The sequence below is a fragment of the Vulpes lagopus genome, chromosome 8 (genome assembly GCF_018345385.1).
Source record: "Vulpes lagopus strain Blue_001 chromosome 8, ASM1834538v1, whole genome shotgun sequence".
NCBI classification, from domain to species: Eukaryota; Metazoa; Chordata; class Mammalia; order Carnivora; family Canidae; genus Vulpes; species Vulpes lagopus.
The window spans coordinates 97,915,101-97,933,936 of NC_054831.1; the positions used below are offsets into that span (position 1 = coordinate 97,915,101).

At 39.9% G+C, this 18,836-nt stretch overlaps 1 long non-coding RNA gene across 1 annotated transcript in view; it reads left to right on the forward strand.

The window, feature by feature from the left end:
* LOC121497159 overlaps positions 1-18,836 on the forward strand; it is a 312,796-nt gene that overhangs the window by 270,073 nt on the left and 23,887 nt on the right. The window contains exon 11 of the long non-coding RNA XR_005989418.1: positions 16,399-16,462. This is a non-coding gene — a long non-coding RNA (uncharacterized LOC121497159). The remainder of the gene's footprint in view (positions 1-16,398; positions 16,463-18,836) is intronic.

The window sequence follows — 18,836 nt, forward strand, 5'->3', positions numbered from 1 at the left end:
TGGGTCCATGACTGAATTTGAGCAAGAATTAACATTTCTTAGAGGTGGAAACAGTGACTGTCAGGACTTTGTGGCACCCTCTTTGGGAAAGTGGGAACATTTTTATTCATAAAAAGGATATTTGCATCTCATTGAGCCAAAACATAACTTTGTTATTGTTGCTCTACTGGAGTTCAAATATGTGTAGAAGGGTGTACATGTCTGCTGAGTAGCTAAAGAAAAGGCCTGAGACAAGTATTAAGCCATCATATTATTGTATAATAGGTATTATTATTTGAGTTCCACACCCCCATTGTTATACTGAGGTTCTCACTCTGCAAGTCACATTTCTCCTTTGCCAGCCGGCCCCATGCTAGATCCTGCCAATAGGGGGTGCTAGCGAGAACTTGAAAGGTAGGAGGAGGGAGACATTTGCGTCTTGGCTATTTCTGACAGTATTGCTTTATCTGTCATCCTTTACCCCAGGCACCAAAGATTGGTTCTAGCAGCCAGTGTTTTCTATGACTGGCTTCTTTCTACACTTCCAGAACCAGCCTCATTACACCACACTCAGCAAGACCAGCAGCTGAACCCCAGCTTCCTAAGCAACTGGGTATCAGGGGCTCTCCCTTCGAGGTCCTGAACTAAAGCAGCAGTTGGGTGATGGCTCCTACTGAGAGGTGCAGTCCTACCTCTGCAAGGCCCCTCTTAAGAATTTCCATCTTTTTGAAAACCCAGACTCTTCCTCTTTCAAGGTTATTACCTCTAGGATCCATCAATGTTCTCCATGGTTCTTTTAGTACTCCAACACCTGTTACCAATTTCTTATATTATCCCCAATAAAATAGCTAGCATGGTTCCCATCTTCCTGACTGATCCTTGAGTGTAACAGGTGTCTTGGGGGAGGGGAGTAGAGGAGGGAACAGGGATTGTTTGTAGTCAAATAACTTTAGGAAACACTGAGCTAAGCAAAGTTTAAAAGGTTTCTCTACAACAGGACTTACCAGAGCCTATGCATATGTTACTGTGCATTGATTGCAAACTTTCAAGTGAAGGACATTTCCCAAACTTAATTGAGCATGGAACCCATTCAAGTATGAAATATGTCGTGAGCTTAATGCTCTGTAGAGCACACATTCAGAAATGCTAGACTCAAATAATAGGTCCTATTATTTGGAAATGTTGGACTCCAAATAATAAATAATAAAGAAAAACTTCTCTATTATCAATAGCAAAATACATGACACCCTGTATTATCTTGCCCAATAGAAGGTGCTTCATTTAAAACAAAATAAAAATCTGGGGGATCTATAATACATTCATTTCAGTCCAGGCCCCATAGATAAAACAAAGTGGGCAATAGAGGCATTTCTCTCTCTTTTTTTTTTCTTTTTAAGATTTTATGTACTTATTTGACAGAGAGTGAGAACACAAGCAGTGATTACAACAGAGGGAGAGTGAGAAGCAGGTTCACCACTAAAGCAGGGAGCTCGACGTGGGGCTTGATCTCAGGACTCTAGGATCATGACCTGAGCTGAAGGCAGATGCTTAACGGACTGAGCTACCCAGGCACCCCAAGGTAATTCTTTTAAAAAGAAAACACCAATATTTTGGTGAATATTCCAGGTATACAGATGGGTAAAAAGTTATTCCTAAAGTACGTTCTCATAACAGTTTCAGCTGAAAGACTGACCTTTGATTCTCTCTATATTGATGTGTTATTCCTAATTTATTATTAGTGAAAATTCTATCCAGGCCTCTGGTCTGACTAACCATAGCATTTAATTCTCTAATATGAATTATGAATTCCGCTGACTGAGAAAATACCCTGCTTTTTAAAAAGCAAATGCACAATGACTTATATATTTAACATCAAAGGGAATTTGAGACACAAAGAATTGCCATAAAAGGGCTTTTTGTGGCCAGGTCTGCAGTCACAATTAAGTAAAAACTGTCCATTGAATGCAGGTGTGAGGAACAAGGGCTGCTCATTGTCTTCATAACCACTCTGCATTCCTATTACCATTTCCTCTGTGAAAACCCTCTGTAATTGCTCTAGTCCATTAAGCTTTCCCTTCTCTGAACTCTGCTGGTATTTATTGTTTGCACCCTAATTTGGATATGTCATAAATGCATTTACATTGTTGTTTATTTATAAACATAAATGCTGTGTCTCTAAGTGAATGTTGCAAATCCTTTGATAGCAAGGACCATGGGCTGTGGCTACAATAACCATAACATCTGGATATGGTCTGAAAAATCATTTGTTTCTGACTTCCAGGTTTATTCAGATGAAAAGGGTCATACATTTAAAGGGTAGTATTCACAGATAAGAAAAAAATTTACATGGGATCCAGATTTGGGGGACAGGAGTGGGTTATGAAGTCAATACAAACACCTGTTTGTTTGAGAACTTAGTGCATTATTTATGTAATAGGTAGATGGAAGTTGATGATAATGAGTACCACGAAATTAGAATATTTGGAATTCCATTGCAATCTCAAATGGAGCAGGCTAAAGGTGTTGTACTTTTTTGAGCAAATGTTTATTAAATTCCATTTATAGAAAGAATAGATGAAGTAGTGACATGGAAAGGATGCCAGTTTGGAATAAGTCAGAACTTGGTTCTTTATTTTTTTTTTAAAGATTTTATTTATTTATTCATGAGAGACACACAGAGAAAGAGAGAGAGAGGCAGAGACACAGGCAGAGGGAGAAGCAGGCTCCATGCAGGGAGCCCAATCCCAGGTTTCCAGGATCAGGCCCTGGGCTGAAGGCGGTGCTAAACTGCTGAGCCACCAGGGCTGCCCTAGAACTTGGTTCTTTAAACCCGTATTTACTCACCAGGACTTTGGGCAAGTACTTAATTTCCCTTGACATCAGTTTCCCAGTCTATAAAGGAAAGAGAGTAACTACTGCAAGTTGTTACTATGATGATCACATGAAGTGTTGGTATATCACACATTTGGCACATAGTAGGTCCTTAATAACTGGTAGTAGTAGTTGCTGCTGCTGTTATTTTTAGAGAAAGCTTGTACCTACATGAGTGGAAGTCCATCACCATCACCTACGCAGGGTGTAGGTATTCACCTGCCCCTTCTACTGTCTAAAATCCAAAGCAGAAGTCATTCCCCTGGGTTTAAGGGTGATTCCCTTTTTAATGCCCAAGACATTAATCTACTCTCAATATTTATTTATTCATGTGCATTTATCAGCCCTAATAGCTAACCAATGGATGCATTGATTGACTCATGTAGCAATCGTGTAGTGAGGCATTACTCTGTCACAGACACTAGAAAGGACAACACAATCTCAGAGATGAATAATATGCTCTTAAGCTTTGCCCTCAAGAGACTTGAAGTCTCGCTGTGAACTTGTTTGAGAGAAAGTAGAGAGAATACACAGGGAAAGGATGGGCCAAGCAAGGCAACTAAAAGCTGGAACGATAAGTCATCTCTATAAGAGATTTATCTACTCTTACCTTGCTGCCTAGGACTGCCCCAGTTCAACTTACCAACAGGGGAAGAAACAATGTCTGTAAAAGATTTAGTTAATTATGAGGAATTGTCCTTAATGAATCAGTATCTGGCTTTATTATCCAGAATAGTGGGTAGTTTTGCTTTCCCCAAAGCTGTGTGGTCTCTGCCCACTGCACACAGGACAATGAGACAAACAGGGAAGCCTCCTGAAGGTTCCCATCCAGTACAAGCACATCACAAATTGCGCATGTATCCTCCCTCAACAGGACTGGTGTTTTCTTTTCAACAATTAAAAAAAAAAAAAAAAAGGCTTCCCCTAAATGAGTTAGTATTTTAAAAAATAAAAGGCCAACAGTAGACTTATTATAAGACTCAACTGTTTTAGAGTAGTATCATTTGCATGCAAACAATAATCAGGGTAATTCAGCAGGCTTGGGTGGACCTGTTTTTGTCTCCAATCTCCTATCCATTAGTTTTGCCTTTCTTTATACTTGGAAAATAGTGCAAGTGGATGTCTTTCAAATGATTTGTATTACAAATTTATGCTAGTTCATGCTGATGTGAAACCCCCAATTCATCTGAACAAGTAAGGCTGAATTGCAGTTTCTCAAAGCTTTTAGGGGCTGATTGAAGGATACTTGCTCTTTTTTCTCCTGGATCATTTGCACCCATCCTGGAGTCCACCATAGAATGGCAGTCCCCCTTCCACTTGACTGGCTGTGCATACGTATGGAGATATTTGGGAGCACTTCTACCCAAAGCCATTTCCTCCTTTCACCCATTAGATAATCGGGTTACGCTCTGGAATTAGAATTAATCACCTGGCATATTTTATAATTTATAAAAGTGTTGCATCTGATGTGAAATGATCAAGTTTTCTGATCTACGTCTGCGTTTGCAGTTTATTGACTCAGAGTTTGGGTATTTAGCTTCTCAAAATGGATTTAATATGGCCAGATTAGTTGGCCCTTTTTATGAAGGCCATCCTGATCGTTACCCAGTAGTTACAGAGCCCCTCCTAATCCCTTCAATATCCCCTCAATATTAAGGCTGATTCAAAGCTGCGTGTGTGCTTCATCAGAATAATGACGGCAACAATTCCTCATATTTGTATAATGCTTAATATTTTTCAAAGCACTGTTGTTAAATGTCATACCCTCCCAAACCGGGTTCAGTGATAGGAAACTGAGAAGAATCTCATTTTCCTCATTAAAATAAAGTAAAAAATGTTAATACCAGAGGAAATGGAGCTGCCAGTCCCTCAGTTCCACATTCATTAGCAGAATCCTGCTAAAAATTGCTGAGATTCACGTTGCACCAAGCAGTGCTGGACAGTCACATCAGTCTTGCTACCTCCCCTCGGTTTCTCCAGAGAGTCCAACTGCTCTTCTCTTTAGCTCTCCTCCACTGATACATAAAGTGATCTGTCTGGGGCAGGCCATAAGAAGCAACAAGCCGGCTTCCTCCCCTCAAGTGGCCCCCTGCTAGCTATGATCAGTGTCACTAGGCAAAGCCCTCTCAACTGCCCTCTGAATCTGAAATCCTCCTTCGGGTTTTTCCTAGGCTCACTGCAATCAGTCCAGAGATGTTAGGCTCTCGAAGCTGGCACAGACATAGTCATGATTCTTCACCTGCTAAGTGGCTCTGGGACTTTTCATAGTCCTTCAGATCTAACAAACCACACTCCCTGCAATCACAGCTTGGCTAAGGGCCCTGCTACCAGCCAAAGGAGTAGAGCAGGCTCAACTGGTAAGAGCAGAGCCCACAGGGATGCTGGGAAGCCTGCCGGAGGGAGCAGGAAGCAGGTCAGCTCCTAAAGGCTCTAGTAACATTTTACTGGTTTTCACATTTGTTCTACTTGGGAGGTAACAGTGTGTGTGTCTGACCTCGGCCCAGCTCCTGAGACTGAAAGTGGAGCAAGCATCTGTGTGCTCTGTGTCTCTCGCCTTACTATCCCTAATGCAAGTCTCTTCATGTTATGACACTTCTTCAAAAAATTTAAGCACTGTTTTGTGGAAGAGCTTCAACCCTGTGTATCTTGCTCTCTTCCCTCAACAGCACCATTGGTGCACCTAGACAGTACCTGGGCACCTCAACAATATAGCGTGAGCAGTTGTGAGCTCTTTTCATATTTCTGGCAGGAGACGTGGTAGTCATTCGTGCTAGTAGCAAAACATTTACAGCTCTCTGCCATCAGGTACCTGTGAGATATACCTCCCGCTCTTCTCTGAAGTCAGGCAAAGCCTGGCACTTGCTTTGCCCAATAAAGAGGGAGCAGCAGTGAAGTGTGTCACTTCCAGGGGAAGCTCTCACAGCTGGAAGGTGACTTGCCATATTCTTTGCCCAATGGCCACAGTGATGGTGGAGACACATCTCAAGAGAAAACCTCCCCTGTCCTTGGCTGGGGTGACTGTGATAAGCAGATCCCAACAGCCAACTGACATCGGATACGTAGCATGGATAGAAAATAAAAGATGGATTACGTCGTGCCACTGAGAGCTTTGAGTTGTTAGTTATTGCAGCACAGACTGACCTAATTTGAGTACATGAGAAGGAGGCACTGGCAAGATTCGAAAACCAGCCCCTGAAAGTTCAATCAGATGGTTTAGCAATTCAGGAAGTTGCCTGACGCCTGTGAAGGAGAGTGTGCCTCCCAACTCCTCAGCCCCACTTCGACAAAGCAGTGGGCATCGCTGCTGCCCCTGCGGCCACAGCCAAAATGATATGTTAAATGTGTAGCTTGTCGTCCAGATATTTCCACTTCCTCAAAGTCTCTCTCTCTCCTTTTGGAGAGGGCACACATTACACATTTTCTTCCCTACATTTGCAGAAACAAAGGAAGAGAAAAAAGGATCCTGCCAAACAGCATTTATATTTAGCATGCGCCATATGCACATGTGCGGTACAGAGCACAAAGACAGGTGGCGGTCCCGCCGGATTGAAATCAGCAGGATAGGGAGCAGGAGATAGAATATGTAAGTGCGAGACTCACAGTCGTATAAATGCAGGCATTTCTGAGAACAGAATGGCTCTTTGTGTCTTGACTTCACAAGATTCTTCAGTAGCCACTTCAGAATATTCTAGGGGAGCCTAATCTTTAGATACAAGGCCACGGGTAAAAGGAGGGCTCGGTGGGCAAACGGTGTTTGAAGTGGAGTGCAGTTACTTAGGGCCCCTGCAGGTTCTTGCTAATCCACTTTACTCTGTCCTCCACTACGGAGGCGCTCACTTCTGCATGGGAAGTTTGCTCCTTGGAGTCACAGAGGGAGGAAATATTTTGAGGGGAAGGTGGTGTCTCCCAGCATCAAAGCCACACTTATGACTGAGCACTTGACAATTAGGAAGGGGTCATGAGAACGACGAGCTGAGGCCCTTCAGAGTGAACTGAATCTAGGGAACTGCAAATGAGGTAGGAAAGCAAACACATGCGCACACAAGCAGAAGCGGGAAGGTATGATGACTCCCCGCCAGCTTTAACCAGCAGGGGAGTGTAAGAAGGGAAGGCCTTTGCCCATTTCCAGCTGCCCCCCCTACCAGCAGGATTTCCTCTGAATATACACAAGGCTCTCCATGGCCCTTTACTCACATCACCTCTAGCAAGCCCTGATTTTATTGATTAGATCCATGGATTATCCATTTAGTGGATAAAAACAAACCCTCTATCAGTTTGATCAAATTCAGAATATTTTGATGTGCATTTGTACGTATTTTTATTGGGTTTATTCCTATGAGGGAAATTTCTGGGTCACTGGGCACACATATATTTTATTAGATACTACCCAGTAAATTTTCAAGAGTGTACAAGTTTGCACTCCCACTAGCTGAGTATGAAAAAAGTTCCAGTGGCTCTATCGCTTCACCAGTTCTTGGAACCATCAGGGATATTTTGTTGGCTTATTAGTTTGTTTTGTTTTGCTTTGTTTTAGTGCTTCTGGTGAATGTGTTGTAGTTTTGCAGTTTTAATTTGTAATTTTGTTAAATACCTTTTTAGTTTGTAATGATAAGTCCCTTTTCATATGCTCAGTAGCTATTAAGGCATCTTTTTGATGAAGTGCCTGTTCAGGTCTTTCTCATTCTCTGATTGGATTACCAGTGACTTATTCACAGGAGCACTTTTTATATTGGAGAAAGGAGTCCTTTGTTGCATGTATGGATTGCAGTTATCTTCTCCCGTTCCTTGGCTTGCTTTTTCATGCTTTTAATGATGGCTTTTGATGAACAGAAGTTCTTAATTTTAATGAAGTCCAATTTATCCATTTTTTTCATGTTTAATGCATTTTGTTCTAAGACATCTGCCTCCTCCTCGCCATGCTCTCCTGTTTTCTTCTGAAAGCTTAATTGTTTTAGCTTTTACTTTCCAAGCCATGATCCACCTTGGATTAATTTTTGTGCACAGTCTGAGAAAGGGGTCAATTTTCATCTTTTCCCCTATATGAAAATCTAGTTTCTCATGCCTTTTACTGTAAGGACATTGTTTTCTCCCACTGAATAGTGGTGGCACCTTTGTCTTAAATGAAGTGACTCAAAGTGTGTGGGTCTATTTCTGGGCTCTGTATTCTCTTTTACTGGTCTGTTTGTTTATCCCCCTGCCTTTATCACCTGTTAACTTAATTACTATAGTTTCCTAATGTGTTTTGAAATCTGGTAGTATATGTCCTCCACCTTTGCTCTTTGATGAGTATGTCATTCCTATTCTTGACCCTTTGAATTTCTATATCAGCTTCAGAATCAGCTTGTAAGCTTCTCAAACCCAACCTCCCAGGGGTTGGACCTGGGACCAAGGACCAGTGGTAGGGATTGTATGGAACTTATAGGTCAAATAGTCAAACTGACATCCTAACAATATTGAATCTTTAAGTCCACAGATATATATCTGAATTGATAATTGGTCTTACCTCAGTATGTTTTAGTAGGTTTTGTGTACAAGTCTTATACACCCTTTGTTTGACCCAGTTCTAAACATTAAACACATTAATTGTTAGTTGCCAACATAAGTACAACCGACCTCACATATTGACCTTGGTAAATTCATTTATTAGTCATAATAGATTATCTGTACTTTTTAAATTTCCATATAGAAATTATGCAGTCTGAAAATAATGACAGTTTATTTTTTTCCTCTCTCATCCTTTTATCTTTTAAATATTTTTCTAAGCATTTGTATTGCATAGAATCACTAGTAAAATGCCAAAGCAATATCATACAGCCTTATCTCATTTCTGTTGTCAGAGGAGAAGCTTTCAATATTTCACGATTAAATATTATGTTTTCTATAGATTTTTATGTATATGTTACTATCAGATTAAGAAGTTATATAGGTGTACCAAAACCCACGGACAAGGGTGTTCACAAACAGTGGTATTCATAAAAGCCAAAAACTAGAAACAAACTAAACATTCATCAGCCATAGAGTGGATAGATAAGTGTGGCATATCCATACTTATTCTATGCAGTGGAATACTATACAGCAATATCAAATGATTGTTTCCTTCTATGCTAGACAACATGGTGATTCTTACGACATAATGTGCAGTGAAAGGACATATTATATAATTATATAATTCCTCATATTTGGGTAGATTTTCTTTTCTTGCATTGCAGCCATCTGAAGATTCTTATCAATGTGTTAAATAGAAGAACATCAGATTTCAATGTCACTATTCATGTTAGAAAATACCTTATCACCTATCTTTCAATCTCAGTTATGTTCTGTCATCACTTTGTATCTAATAAGTTAAAATAATAGTTCCTGTGACAGACACACCCTAAGTGGCCCATCATGAGTCATGTCCTTGTCGAATTTTCCTTTTCTTGAGGGTAGACAGAAATTGTGACTTGCTTCTAGCCAATAGAATATGGCAAAGGTGATGGGATAGCCACTCCCTTGAAAAGATAACATTATAAAAGACTTCATGTTCCTCTTGGAGAGAGTCTTCTATAGGTTTTTAAGAAGTAAGCTGCCGTATTGTGAGAGGACCATCTGGTAAGAAACTGCAGGTGGCCTCTAGGAGCTTAAAGTGGCCCCAGATGACAACCAACAAAAAAAAAAAAAAAAAACTAGACTTCAGTACTATAACCCCAAGCACCTAAAATCTGCCAATAATGAGAAAGGGCCCCTAGTTCTAGAAAAGAACCCAATTGTAGCTGATACCTTGCTTATAGCTGTGTGAGACTGAGCAGAGCACCCAGCAAAGCTATATCTGGACTCTGGACCTTTGGAGACTGGAAGATGATAAATGTGTTTTGTTTTAGAACTCCATGTTTGTGTTAATTTGTTACATAGCAGTAGATAACTAATCCATTTCTACTGTAGTCCCTATACTTATCTTTACATGGAGGGAAGGATAGCTATGGACTCAGGACAAAGGTAACCGAATTTGGAAATGCCTTGATATGGACTAGTGGCCCTCTCAACCTGGTGCGCAGCTATCAGCTTGGGATTCCCCAGAGTCCCACCTCTGCTATATTCTTCCCTTTTTCCGTGTATTTCTTTCAATTAGTTTAATTCCCTCATTGAGTGTAATACCTCCTTCAATAGTTTCCTTAGAAAGTATATGTGGGAATTACATTTTTAAGATCTTACATATCTAAAATATATTCATTCCACACTTCTATGTGATTGGTAGTTGAGCTCAATATAGATTTCTAGGTTGGAAATAGTTTTAAAGGCATTGTTCCCACACAGTTGCTCTTGAGTTAGCAGAAGAAGTTCTGATTCCTGATACTTTGCATAACATCTGTTTCTGTTCCTTTCTCTAGAAATATTTAAGATTCTTTCTTTGTCCCCAATTGTTCTGAATTTCCCAGTAACACGTTTCAGTGAAGATCTATTTTTCTTCTTTTGTGCTGGGTTCTCAGTCAGCCCATTCCACCTGGAAACTCAAGTCTTTTGGTCCAGAAGAATTATCCTGAATCATAGCTTCCCCTTTATGTTCTTTGTTCTGTTTTGTTTTGTTTTGTTTTGTTTTTTGAGAGTTCTTAGTATTTAGACATTGGACTAGTCTCCTGTGTAAATGTTCCTTGAAATTTTAAAGAGCCTATCTAGCACGTCTTATAGTGGGCAACACAAAGCTAAAACCTTTAATTAGGATTTCTGCTCAAATTCTTATAATCCTCTACAAGTAGAAAAGATGCCACCACCTGATTTTCATTGCATTTTTACTCCAGCTGGTCTTGTTCCTTCCGCTGATTTTCTGGTCATAGTGGCTTCTGAGACCCTTTTCCTTTTTCACAAACCACTGAATTTCATGCAAAGTAAAACTTTGCAATTGCTTGAGTCCCTGCTTTATTCCCAGAATATGTTTTCTATCTAAGTAATTGTTCCACTTTTTTCCTTTTATCGTGTTTTTCGGAGCATTTGGGGACAGGCTGTTATATTAGTTAGGAGTCTGAGTTGCAAGAGGTAGAAAGCCAGTTTGAGCTAACTTGAGCAAAAAAGGTGGGGAAGGAAGATTTATTTAGCAGATACATTCAAGTTATAGGACATGCAGACTCTACTAGACTTCAGAAACAACTAGACTGGGGCTTGAACATCATGTCAATCAAGTCTCCACTTCTTGTCCCTGCTCTTCTCTGGTGCTTTTATTATTTTTTCTTGAGGTTTCTTCTTATGACAAAAACAAACAAACAAACAAACAAACAAACCAGCCACTCACAGTTCCAGAGTTCCACATCTTGCAACTGTAGTCACTGGTGAAAGATTGACTCTGAATCCAGAATCTCAAAATCTTGGGTAATGAATGTGACTAGCCAAACTGGACTCAGGTGTCAATTCTTAGATCAGTCAACTCTAGACAGGAAATCAGGATCACAGAACAATAACACTAACTGTATGGATGATAGGGAAGGAGGATAGCTCCCAGATTAATGGTGCTGATGCTAGGGAGACTATCCCTTAGATGTTCCTGTGAGCAAAGCTTCTTTTCCAGATGTAGGATGCTTAGCAATAGGCATCACTCCTTCTGAGACACTGGGGTCAGATCCTCCACATGCTTAAATGACATCTGACATCCAAACCCTACTGGACTCAAAGTTCAATTAAAGAATAGAACTGGGTTGAATCATTAGTATCTGTTTTCCAAATTCATAGTTACCATTCAGTAAAATTTGGCTAAATATTTCCAGGTAACAAGTATTCTTAATAAAGTGCAGATACAAAGATTTACTTTAATGGACCTGATTAGTAATTAACCTATCCCCAATTCACCAGATTTCCAATCTTCCCTCTCATGTGTAGAATGACTCAAACGGCCTAGATAGAAAATAATGCTTATTCCTAAGTGGATGGTGAGCTCCCTGAATACATTATAATTTTGTGTAGGTCAAAGGAGACCTTCAAACACTAACTGTGAGGTTAAAAAAAGTAGGAGTAATACGATTTTGTGTCAAACTTCTTTTACTCATTTTGTTGGAATGTCGGGTCTTAGGTCTTTCTGAATTTTGTCAGCTTCTCCCATTTAGTCATTCACTCACCTTTTGCTCGTTTCTTTACTCATCTTTTAGCTGTTGCTTTCTCTTTTCACTGCGGTCTGTCTTGCACTTTGGACTGAGATGGTTATCTACAGAGAAAAACAGAATTCTAAAGAAAGCAGAAATCTAAGTTACAGTTGTGAAAACTATTTTACACTATTTTTGTATAATTACTTGAGTTTCCTGTAGTGGAGCAGCTGAGAAAAATTGCTCTAATTGTGTAATTTTCTGCAACTACTCTGGGACAAAAATCTTGGTAATTGGATTTTTTTAAACTAACAAGTCGTCACAATTGGATAGTTCTTGAACTGTTTGTGCTTATGCTTCAGAAATTTTCAGTGGATATACAGTGTATTTTAAATGTTTTGCATCAGCTTGTGGTCTCAAATTTGATTTATTTAACTTTGGGTTTTAAAATAGATGACAACTCTGATTATATATTGTCTCCACTAAATGGACCTTTGCTAAGTTTTGTAGCCTGTTCATCCCCACCCCACATTCTGCTGTTGCCATGGGAGCCGAAATCCTGGCATATGTAGCTCCGCCCCCAAATGGCTCTGTCTCCCAGAGTGCTTTGCTGTTACTATGGAAATGCCTGCCCATTAATCTTGTTGTCCTTCTACTACCAAAGCACCTTTAACTGTCTCAAGCAATCAAGTGATGTTACCTACAGCGGGGAAAGGAAAGAGAAGACTGCTTCCCATTCTACAACTGCAGCACTGATTTTAATCAAGATTTAATCAAGGACCAGAAGAAACTAAAGCTACTCTAACAGCTCTTTTTTAAAAATATCCAAAGCAGGATCCTGCTTGATGCATAAGCACGTGTGCTTGTTCATGCCCTTGCTTGAGACCTCTGAAAAAGCACACTGCATATTTTTAAAGCTACTTTTGTATTTAATATGCATTACAAAACAGCACAGTGGAATAAGGAGGATAAGCGGTCATTCATTTTTACTGAAGAAAATGATGTACCTCAAGTTTTCTAAAGAATGTATTTTTGGAAACAGTTATGAAAAAAAAAAAAACACACACACACACACATGCCTGCTGACTTGGACAAAACTTTACCATCCTATAGAACCGAGGGATAGCAATCATGGCTCAAGGGAAGAAAATTAGCTAATGAGTTCTAGATACTTTTATAAATTTTGCTTCTTTCTTCCATTACTTTCAGGTTAGGCATCTGTGGAATTTTGAAGTTGACTCTATGGTCATTTGTGCAAAGTAAAAATAGGACTTGTGATTCTGGAAGGATTTTCCAGGTCATCAGGACAAAAGTATTTGAAAATAAATCTTGGCCTGGCTACCCTGGATGTGAGATGATAACTGTGGAAAGATTAGACTCGCTCTGACAAATGATATGTGTCCAATAGCTGTTTTTAGAACTAGGAAAATAGTATCTATATTGGGGGGGTGCAGAATCTAGTTGATGTCTACAGCAAAGAGAGGCTGCCTTTGCTCTGAAGATAAATTATATTAGAGTTGAGTGAGGGAGAGAAGGGAAGAATCATGATGGGGAAAGATCACAGAGGACCAGGAATGTCCCCTTTTCTAAAGACCCACAGGAGCGGGAATGGTCATGACTCTGGGCAATGTAAACAGGGTATTTGTTCCTTTGGCACTTAGCTGTCTTGTATAAACAACAAACACCCATGAATGAAAGAATGAACAAATGAACTGATAAGGCACAGAATTTGAGGAGGTGTGTTCAAATGTCTGATAGGAAAGCACATATGACCATAAGCCTATCACTTATACAGGGCAAGGAAAACCTTCCTACAGAAAGCAGATCTTGGAAATAGATTAGAATTAGAGGGGGGAAAAGATTAGATTGGTAGCATTTTGTCAAAATAGTCAGAGAGTACATAACGTGACAACTTACACATTTGAACATCACCTTAAACTTCCAGTGACCTGTTTGGTTAAGTCCAAATGATATGTTATCCCCTCAATGGCATTTTTTCCCATTCCCTTCTGTATTTATTTCCTAGGGCTACCATAACAAAGTACCACAAACTGTGTAGCTTAACACAACAGAAATACATTGTTCCACAGTTTTGGAGGCTCGAGGTCCAAAATCAAGATATCAGAAAATTCATGCTACCTTGAAACTTGTAGAAAAGAATACTCCCAGGCTTCTGTGCCTGCCAGCAATCCTTGGCATCCTCTGACTTGGAGATGCATCATTTCAATCTGCGTCCATCATCACATGGCCATCTTGTCTAGTGTGTCTTCATATTATCTTCCACCTGTGAGGTTTTTTTTTTAAGATTTTATTTATTTATTCATGAGAGACAGAGAGAGAGAGAGAGAGAGAGAGAGAGGCAGAGACACAGGCAGAGGGAGATGCAGGCTCCATGCAGGGAGCCAAACGTGGGACTCGATCTCAGGTCTCCAGGATCACACCCTGGGCTGAAGGCAGATGCTCAACCACTGAGCCACCCAGGCATCCCTCCGCATTCTTATGTCCAAATTTCTCTCTACTTATAAGGACACAGTCACATTGGATTAGGGGTCCATTCTGTTCCAGCATGACTTCAGTTAACTAATTACATCTGCAATGACCCTATTTCTAAATAAGATTATCTTCTGAGATGAAAGTAGTCAAGATTTCCAACATATCTTTCTGAGGATGGAATTCAACCCATAACACCTTCTCTCAGGAATAGTATTAAGAAAAGTATACAAGAAAAGTGGTTAATAATTACAAAAATCATTTATGGGAAGTCTTGATCACTTTAGGTGATCTGAACTCCTTCATTCTGTTGGAGTACAAGTCAAATAGAGTCATAGTTATTAAAATTCAATTTACTTTCATACCAGGGAGGATACACATGAGATAAAGATAATGATTGTGATGATGGTGAAGGTGATGATAGCAGCTTACACTCACTGAATGCTTACTATGAGCAAGGTAGTATTCTAAGTACTGTACGTGTATTAATTTATTAAATTCCTATAACCACCTTGTGAGGAAGGTTCCTATTGTTGTTCCCATTTTACAGATGAGGAAACTGAGGCAGAGAGGTTAATTTAATTGGTTTGAAGCAAGGTGGCCAGCAGAAATACCACTGTATCTCCATAAGTCTAGCCTCACTTTCTACCCTAAAGGCCTCAGTGTGATCAGTAAAGCTTGGAGCTTCTTAACTTAGAGAACACCTTTTGTACACTCAATCCCCCAAAAGTGAATTCAGGAAAGAAACCTACCTGATGTTGTGTATCTTTAAATCAACACCCATTCTACCTCCCGTGTGAAACAGCTGTGCATGTACCTGCCCACATGGGTCTCTCTGGGGAACAGTACAGCCAGCATCTTGATTTCTGCAGGCTGAACCCTGAATGCCATGTTATCATCAGTGTTTCTTCCTTACTTTTACGCCTGTAGAACAGATCCACTTAGTGCTAAGTTTGTTGGGTATTTTTAGACATAGGAATACAACACACACACAAAATTTTGGGTTGTCAGTCTAAGAACAATATGCCAAAAAGTGTTTGCATTATGTTTATTATTTACCTAGATCTGGGAGAGCCAGGGTGATTGATAGCAATTAAGATATCAGTATTCTCAGTCTCTTGGGATTTCTTGGATGAATTACAAGAGCACACAGATTTGACTTGTTTGTCCATCCATGTATTTAATTAGTTCCACCAGACAACAACAAAACAAATTCTTTGTTGTATGCGCATCAGATCTTCTATGTCCTAGGGTGACTTGATGTAAAAACAGGACCCTTGAAAATATAAAATGCACAAAATACATGAATGTGCTTGTGTCATCATTGGAGCCTGAATGTTAGGGACAGAAATCTATTGTGTAATGTAAATATTTTTCCATAAAATGTGAAAGTTTAATACATTATAGGCATTCCGTAGCTGTAAAACAATAAACAAGTTAATCAATTAAATAGAAAGCTTAACTTAGAAGCAATCTCATACCTTAGGTAAAAATATAGATGTTAGTGCCACTCTCCATGTCTTGAGACATTCCATCCTGGAGAGAAAAGAAATGAAATCTCCTCTATAGGTGTTTGCCTTCCCTGCCCACTATCTGAGGACTTTCAGAATTCCTGGTTGATCTTCACAGGATCCTGCATAACATTGCCTTTGATGAAAGGACAGAGTTTGCAGAGTTGCAGAGTTTGATGAAAGGATGTGTGTCAATGGAAAAGGTACTTGACCACAGGGTCCATTCATCCTACCATAGGCCAATGTATCCAGAAGCAGCAGATCTGATAGAATGTTGGAATGACCTATTAAAGATTCCGATGCAATAGAAGTTCAGAGACAAAACCCTCCAGGTTGGGGAGCTCTTTCAGATGTACTGAGCCAATAGCTGATACGTGGTACTGCTCCCCACTAGCTAAAATATATGATTCTAAGGGATGAAGGGATGGAAGCAGAATTGGTACTTGTCCTCATTGCTCCCAATAACTCACTTCATATTTGTGTTTCCCATTTCTGTGATTTAGGTTCTGCTGGATTAGAGGTCCTGATTCTCAGTGGGACTACCCTTCCACCAAGGAACATGGTAAGGTAAGGGATCCACTGAACCTAAACCCACACCTGCTACCTAGTTATGCAGGGCTCTTCATGCCTGTGGACCACAATCAGAAGAAGGAGTTATTGTATTGTTGGGAGAAATCTTCCTTAATTATTATGAGGTGCTAGGGTCACTGTTACATAATGGGGGCAGGGAGGAATATACCTGAGACTCAGGACATTCACTGAGGTATCCCTTGGTGCTTCCACTCCTGAAGGTAATGATGGAATGGCCATCACAAAGGCATTGTAACCGGGGAGTCAGACTCCCAGAGATAAAAGTCTGGGTTATTCCATCAGGTAAGCAATCTAAAGTGGCAAAAGTGACGGCCAAGGGTAGAAGAAATCTAGAATGGGTATTAGAGGAGGGAGATTGTAAGTATGGGTTACAGCCTGGGGACCAGCTGCAGCTATAGTTCTGTATTTGTTCTGCTGACTTTCTTATATTGTTTTAATGAGATTGTTGCTGGCCATGACCTTGAAGAGGTCATGCCACATAGTGGCAGAGCAGGCTTAATGTGGGGCTCAAGTAGATCAAAGAGGGAAATACTGAGTCACTGTGTCTAAGATTCCTTTCAAGTGATGTCTTGAAGAACTGATGATCCACAGAGCATACTTTTGGGAGTACTGTTTTTTGTTTGTGTTTTAGATGATTTTTTTTGTTGTTCATATACAAGGGGTATCTCTAATGATCATAGCGTCTCTTTGTTATACTAGTGATAGACAGAAAACTTTTACTTTTATCATGCGAAAGCCCCCACCACAAAAAAAAAAAAAAAAGCAAATAGAAGAATTTTGAAGATAGAAAGAAATTTACTGACAAAATTGTTGTCTCACTGTGGATACTCAGAATGCTTGAATAACTGTTTTAGCATATCTAGAAACCACACTGCTTAGAGAATATTGGTGTCCACATTTTGAAAACAAACTCTCTGGCCTAGTAGAATATCACTTAGAGCTTCATGTTTTTCTTGGAATGTGTTGCTACATTTATACTTATTACAGGGATTACTCTAAAGTGATGGGGGTCACTTAGCTGAAAAGCCAACCTCACTCTAGCGAATTCTAACATTTGAAGAGATCAGCATGACCTTAAGGGATTGCGATGTCTGTCTTTCATTTAAGACTTCTGTGTCTCAGAATAATTTCGCTTGTAAATACAAGTTTGCCTGATAAGGGTAGGCTGAAGAGGTATGTGCATTTGTTAAAGCATAGATCCCAAGACTCACCTCTGAAAAAAGGGAAAAAAGAAAAAGAATAGTTCATTCTCTCTCTCTCATAACTTTAAGTAACCCCATAGCAACTGTAGATGTATGAATGTCACTAGTCTTCCTATTTTGCTGCCTCCAAGCTTAGTAGTCTCAGTAATTGTGAGTTGTTTTCAGAACATTACTTCTTCATTTGGCTTTTCTGGCACCAGACTGCATGACATGTATGCATAAATATATTAATCTGTCTGTGTCATTTTTAAAGTTTTGCTTTCTTCCTGGATGTTAACTCCCTAATTTTTTCCAACTCCTTGCTCATAATAAATTCCAGAGCAATGCAATATATTACCTCTTCCACACAACTTAGAATTCACTCTTTCACATCTGTCATTCGAAGATAATCAGGATTCTTTCACTACAAAATGACTAAACAGTGTGTCCTGAAAGAAGTAAATGATGGATTTCTTCTTAAAACACAGAGAGAAAAATATTGAAAACACTGCATCTAAAACAGGATCAGGAAAATAACATTAATAAAATTGCTGTATACAAACAAGATTTGGTCCATCTGACCAAATTTGCTCTAACTTTAGTAATATTCTTAAAACTATTGTTATGTTGACCCATTGCTTGGTCCCATTTCATTTTACCAAGCCAATAATAATAACGATGAGGAGGATAATAGCTAGATTTTATTGAGTGCTCACCATGCACGGAGCATGGGCACTGGTGCTTCGCACACATGCCTCCAGGCCTCCACTGTTCTCTGTCTGTACACCTCCACCCCCGTCCAAGCCACCATCATCTAGAGCTGGGCCTGCTAGAGTGGCCTCCTAATTAGTTTCCTGGCTTTCATCCTTCAGTCTTTACAATTTATTCTCCACACAGCAGCTGGAGTGATCTTGTACAAAGTATTTTAGAGCACAGCACTCCCCTGCTTAAAACGCTTCCAAAAGGCTCCCACTGTACTTAAAATCTACTCCAAGCTCCTTACAGTGACTTTCAAAGCCAAGCCTGCTAACCTCTGGGATCCCACCAGCCACACACACTGACATTCTGCAGACACATTAAGCCCATGCTTGCCTGGGCCCTGTGGCACTTGCTACTCCCTCTGCTTTGATCTTTAGACCCTAAATGTCACCCCCTCAGAGAAGAACTCC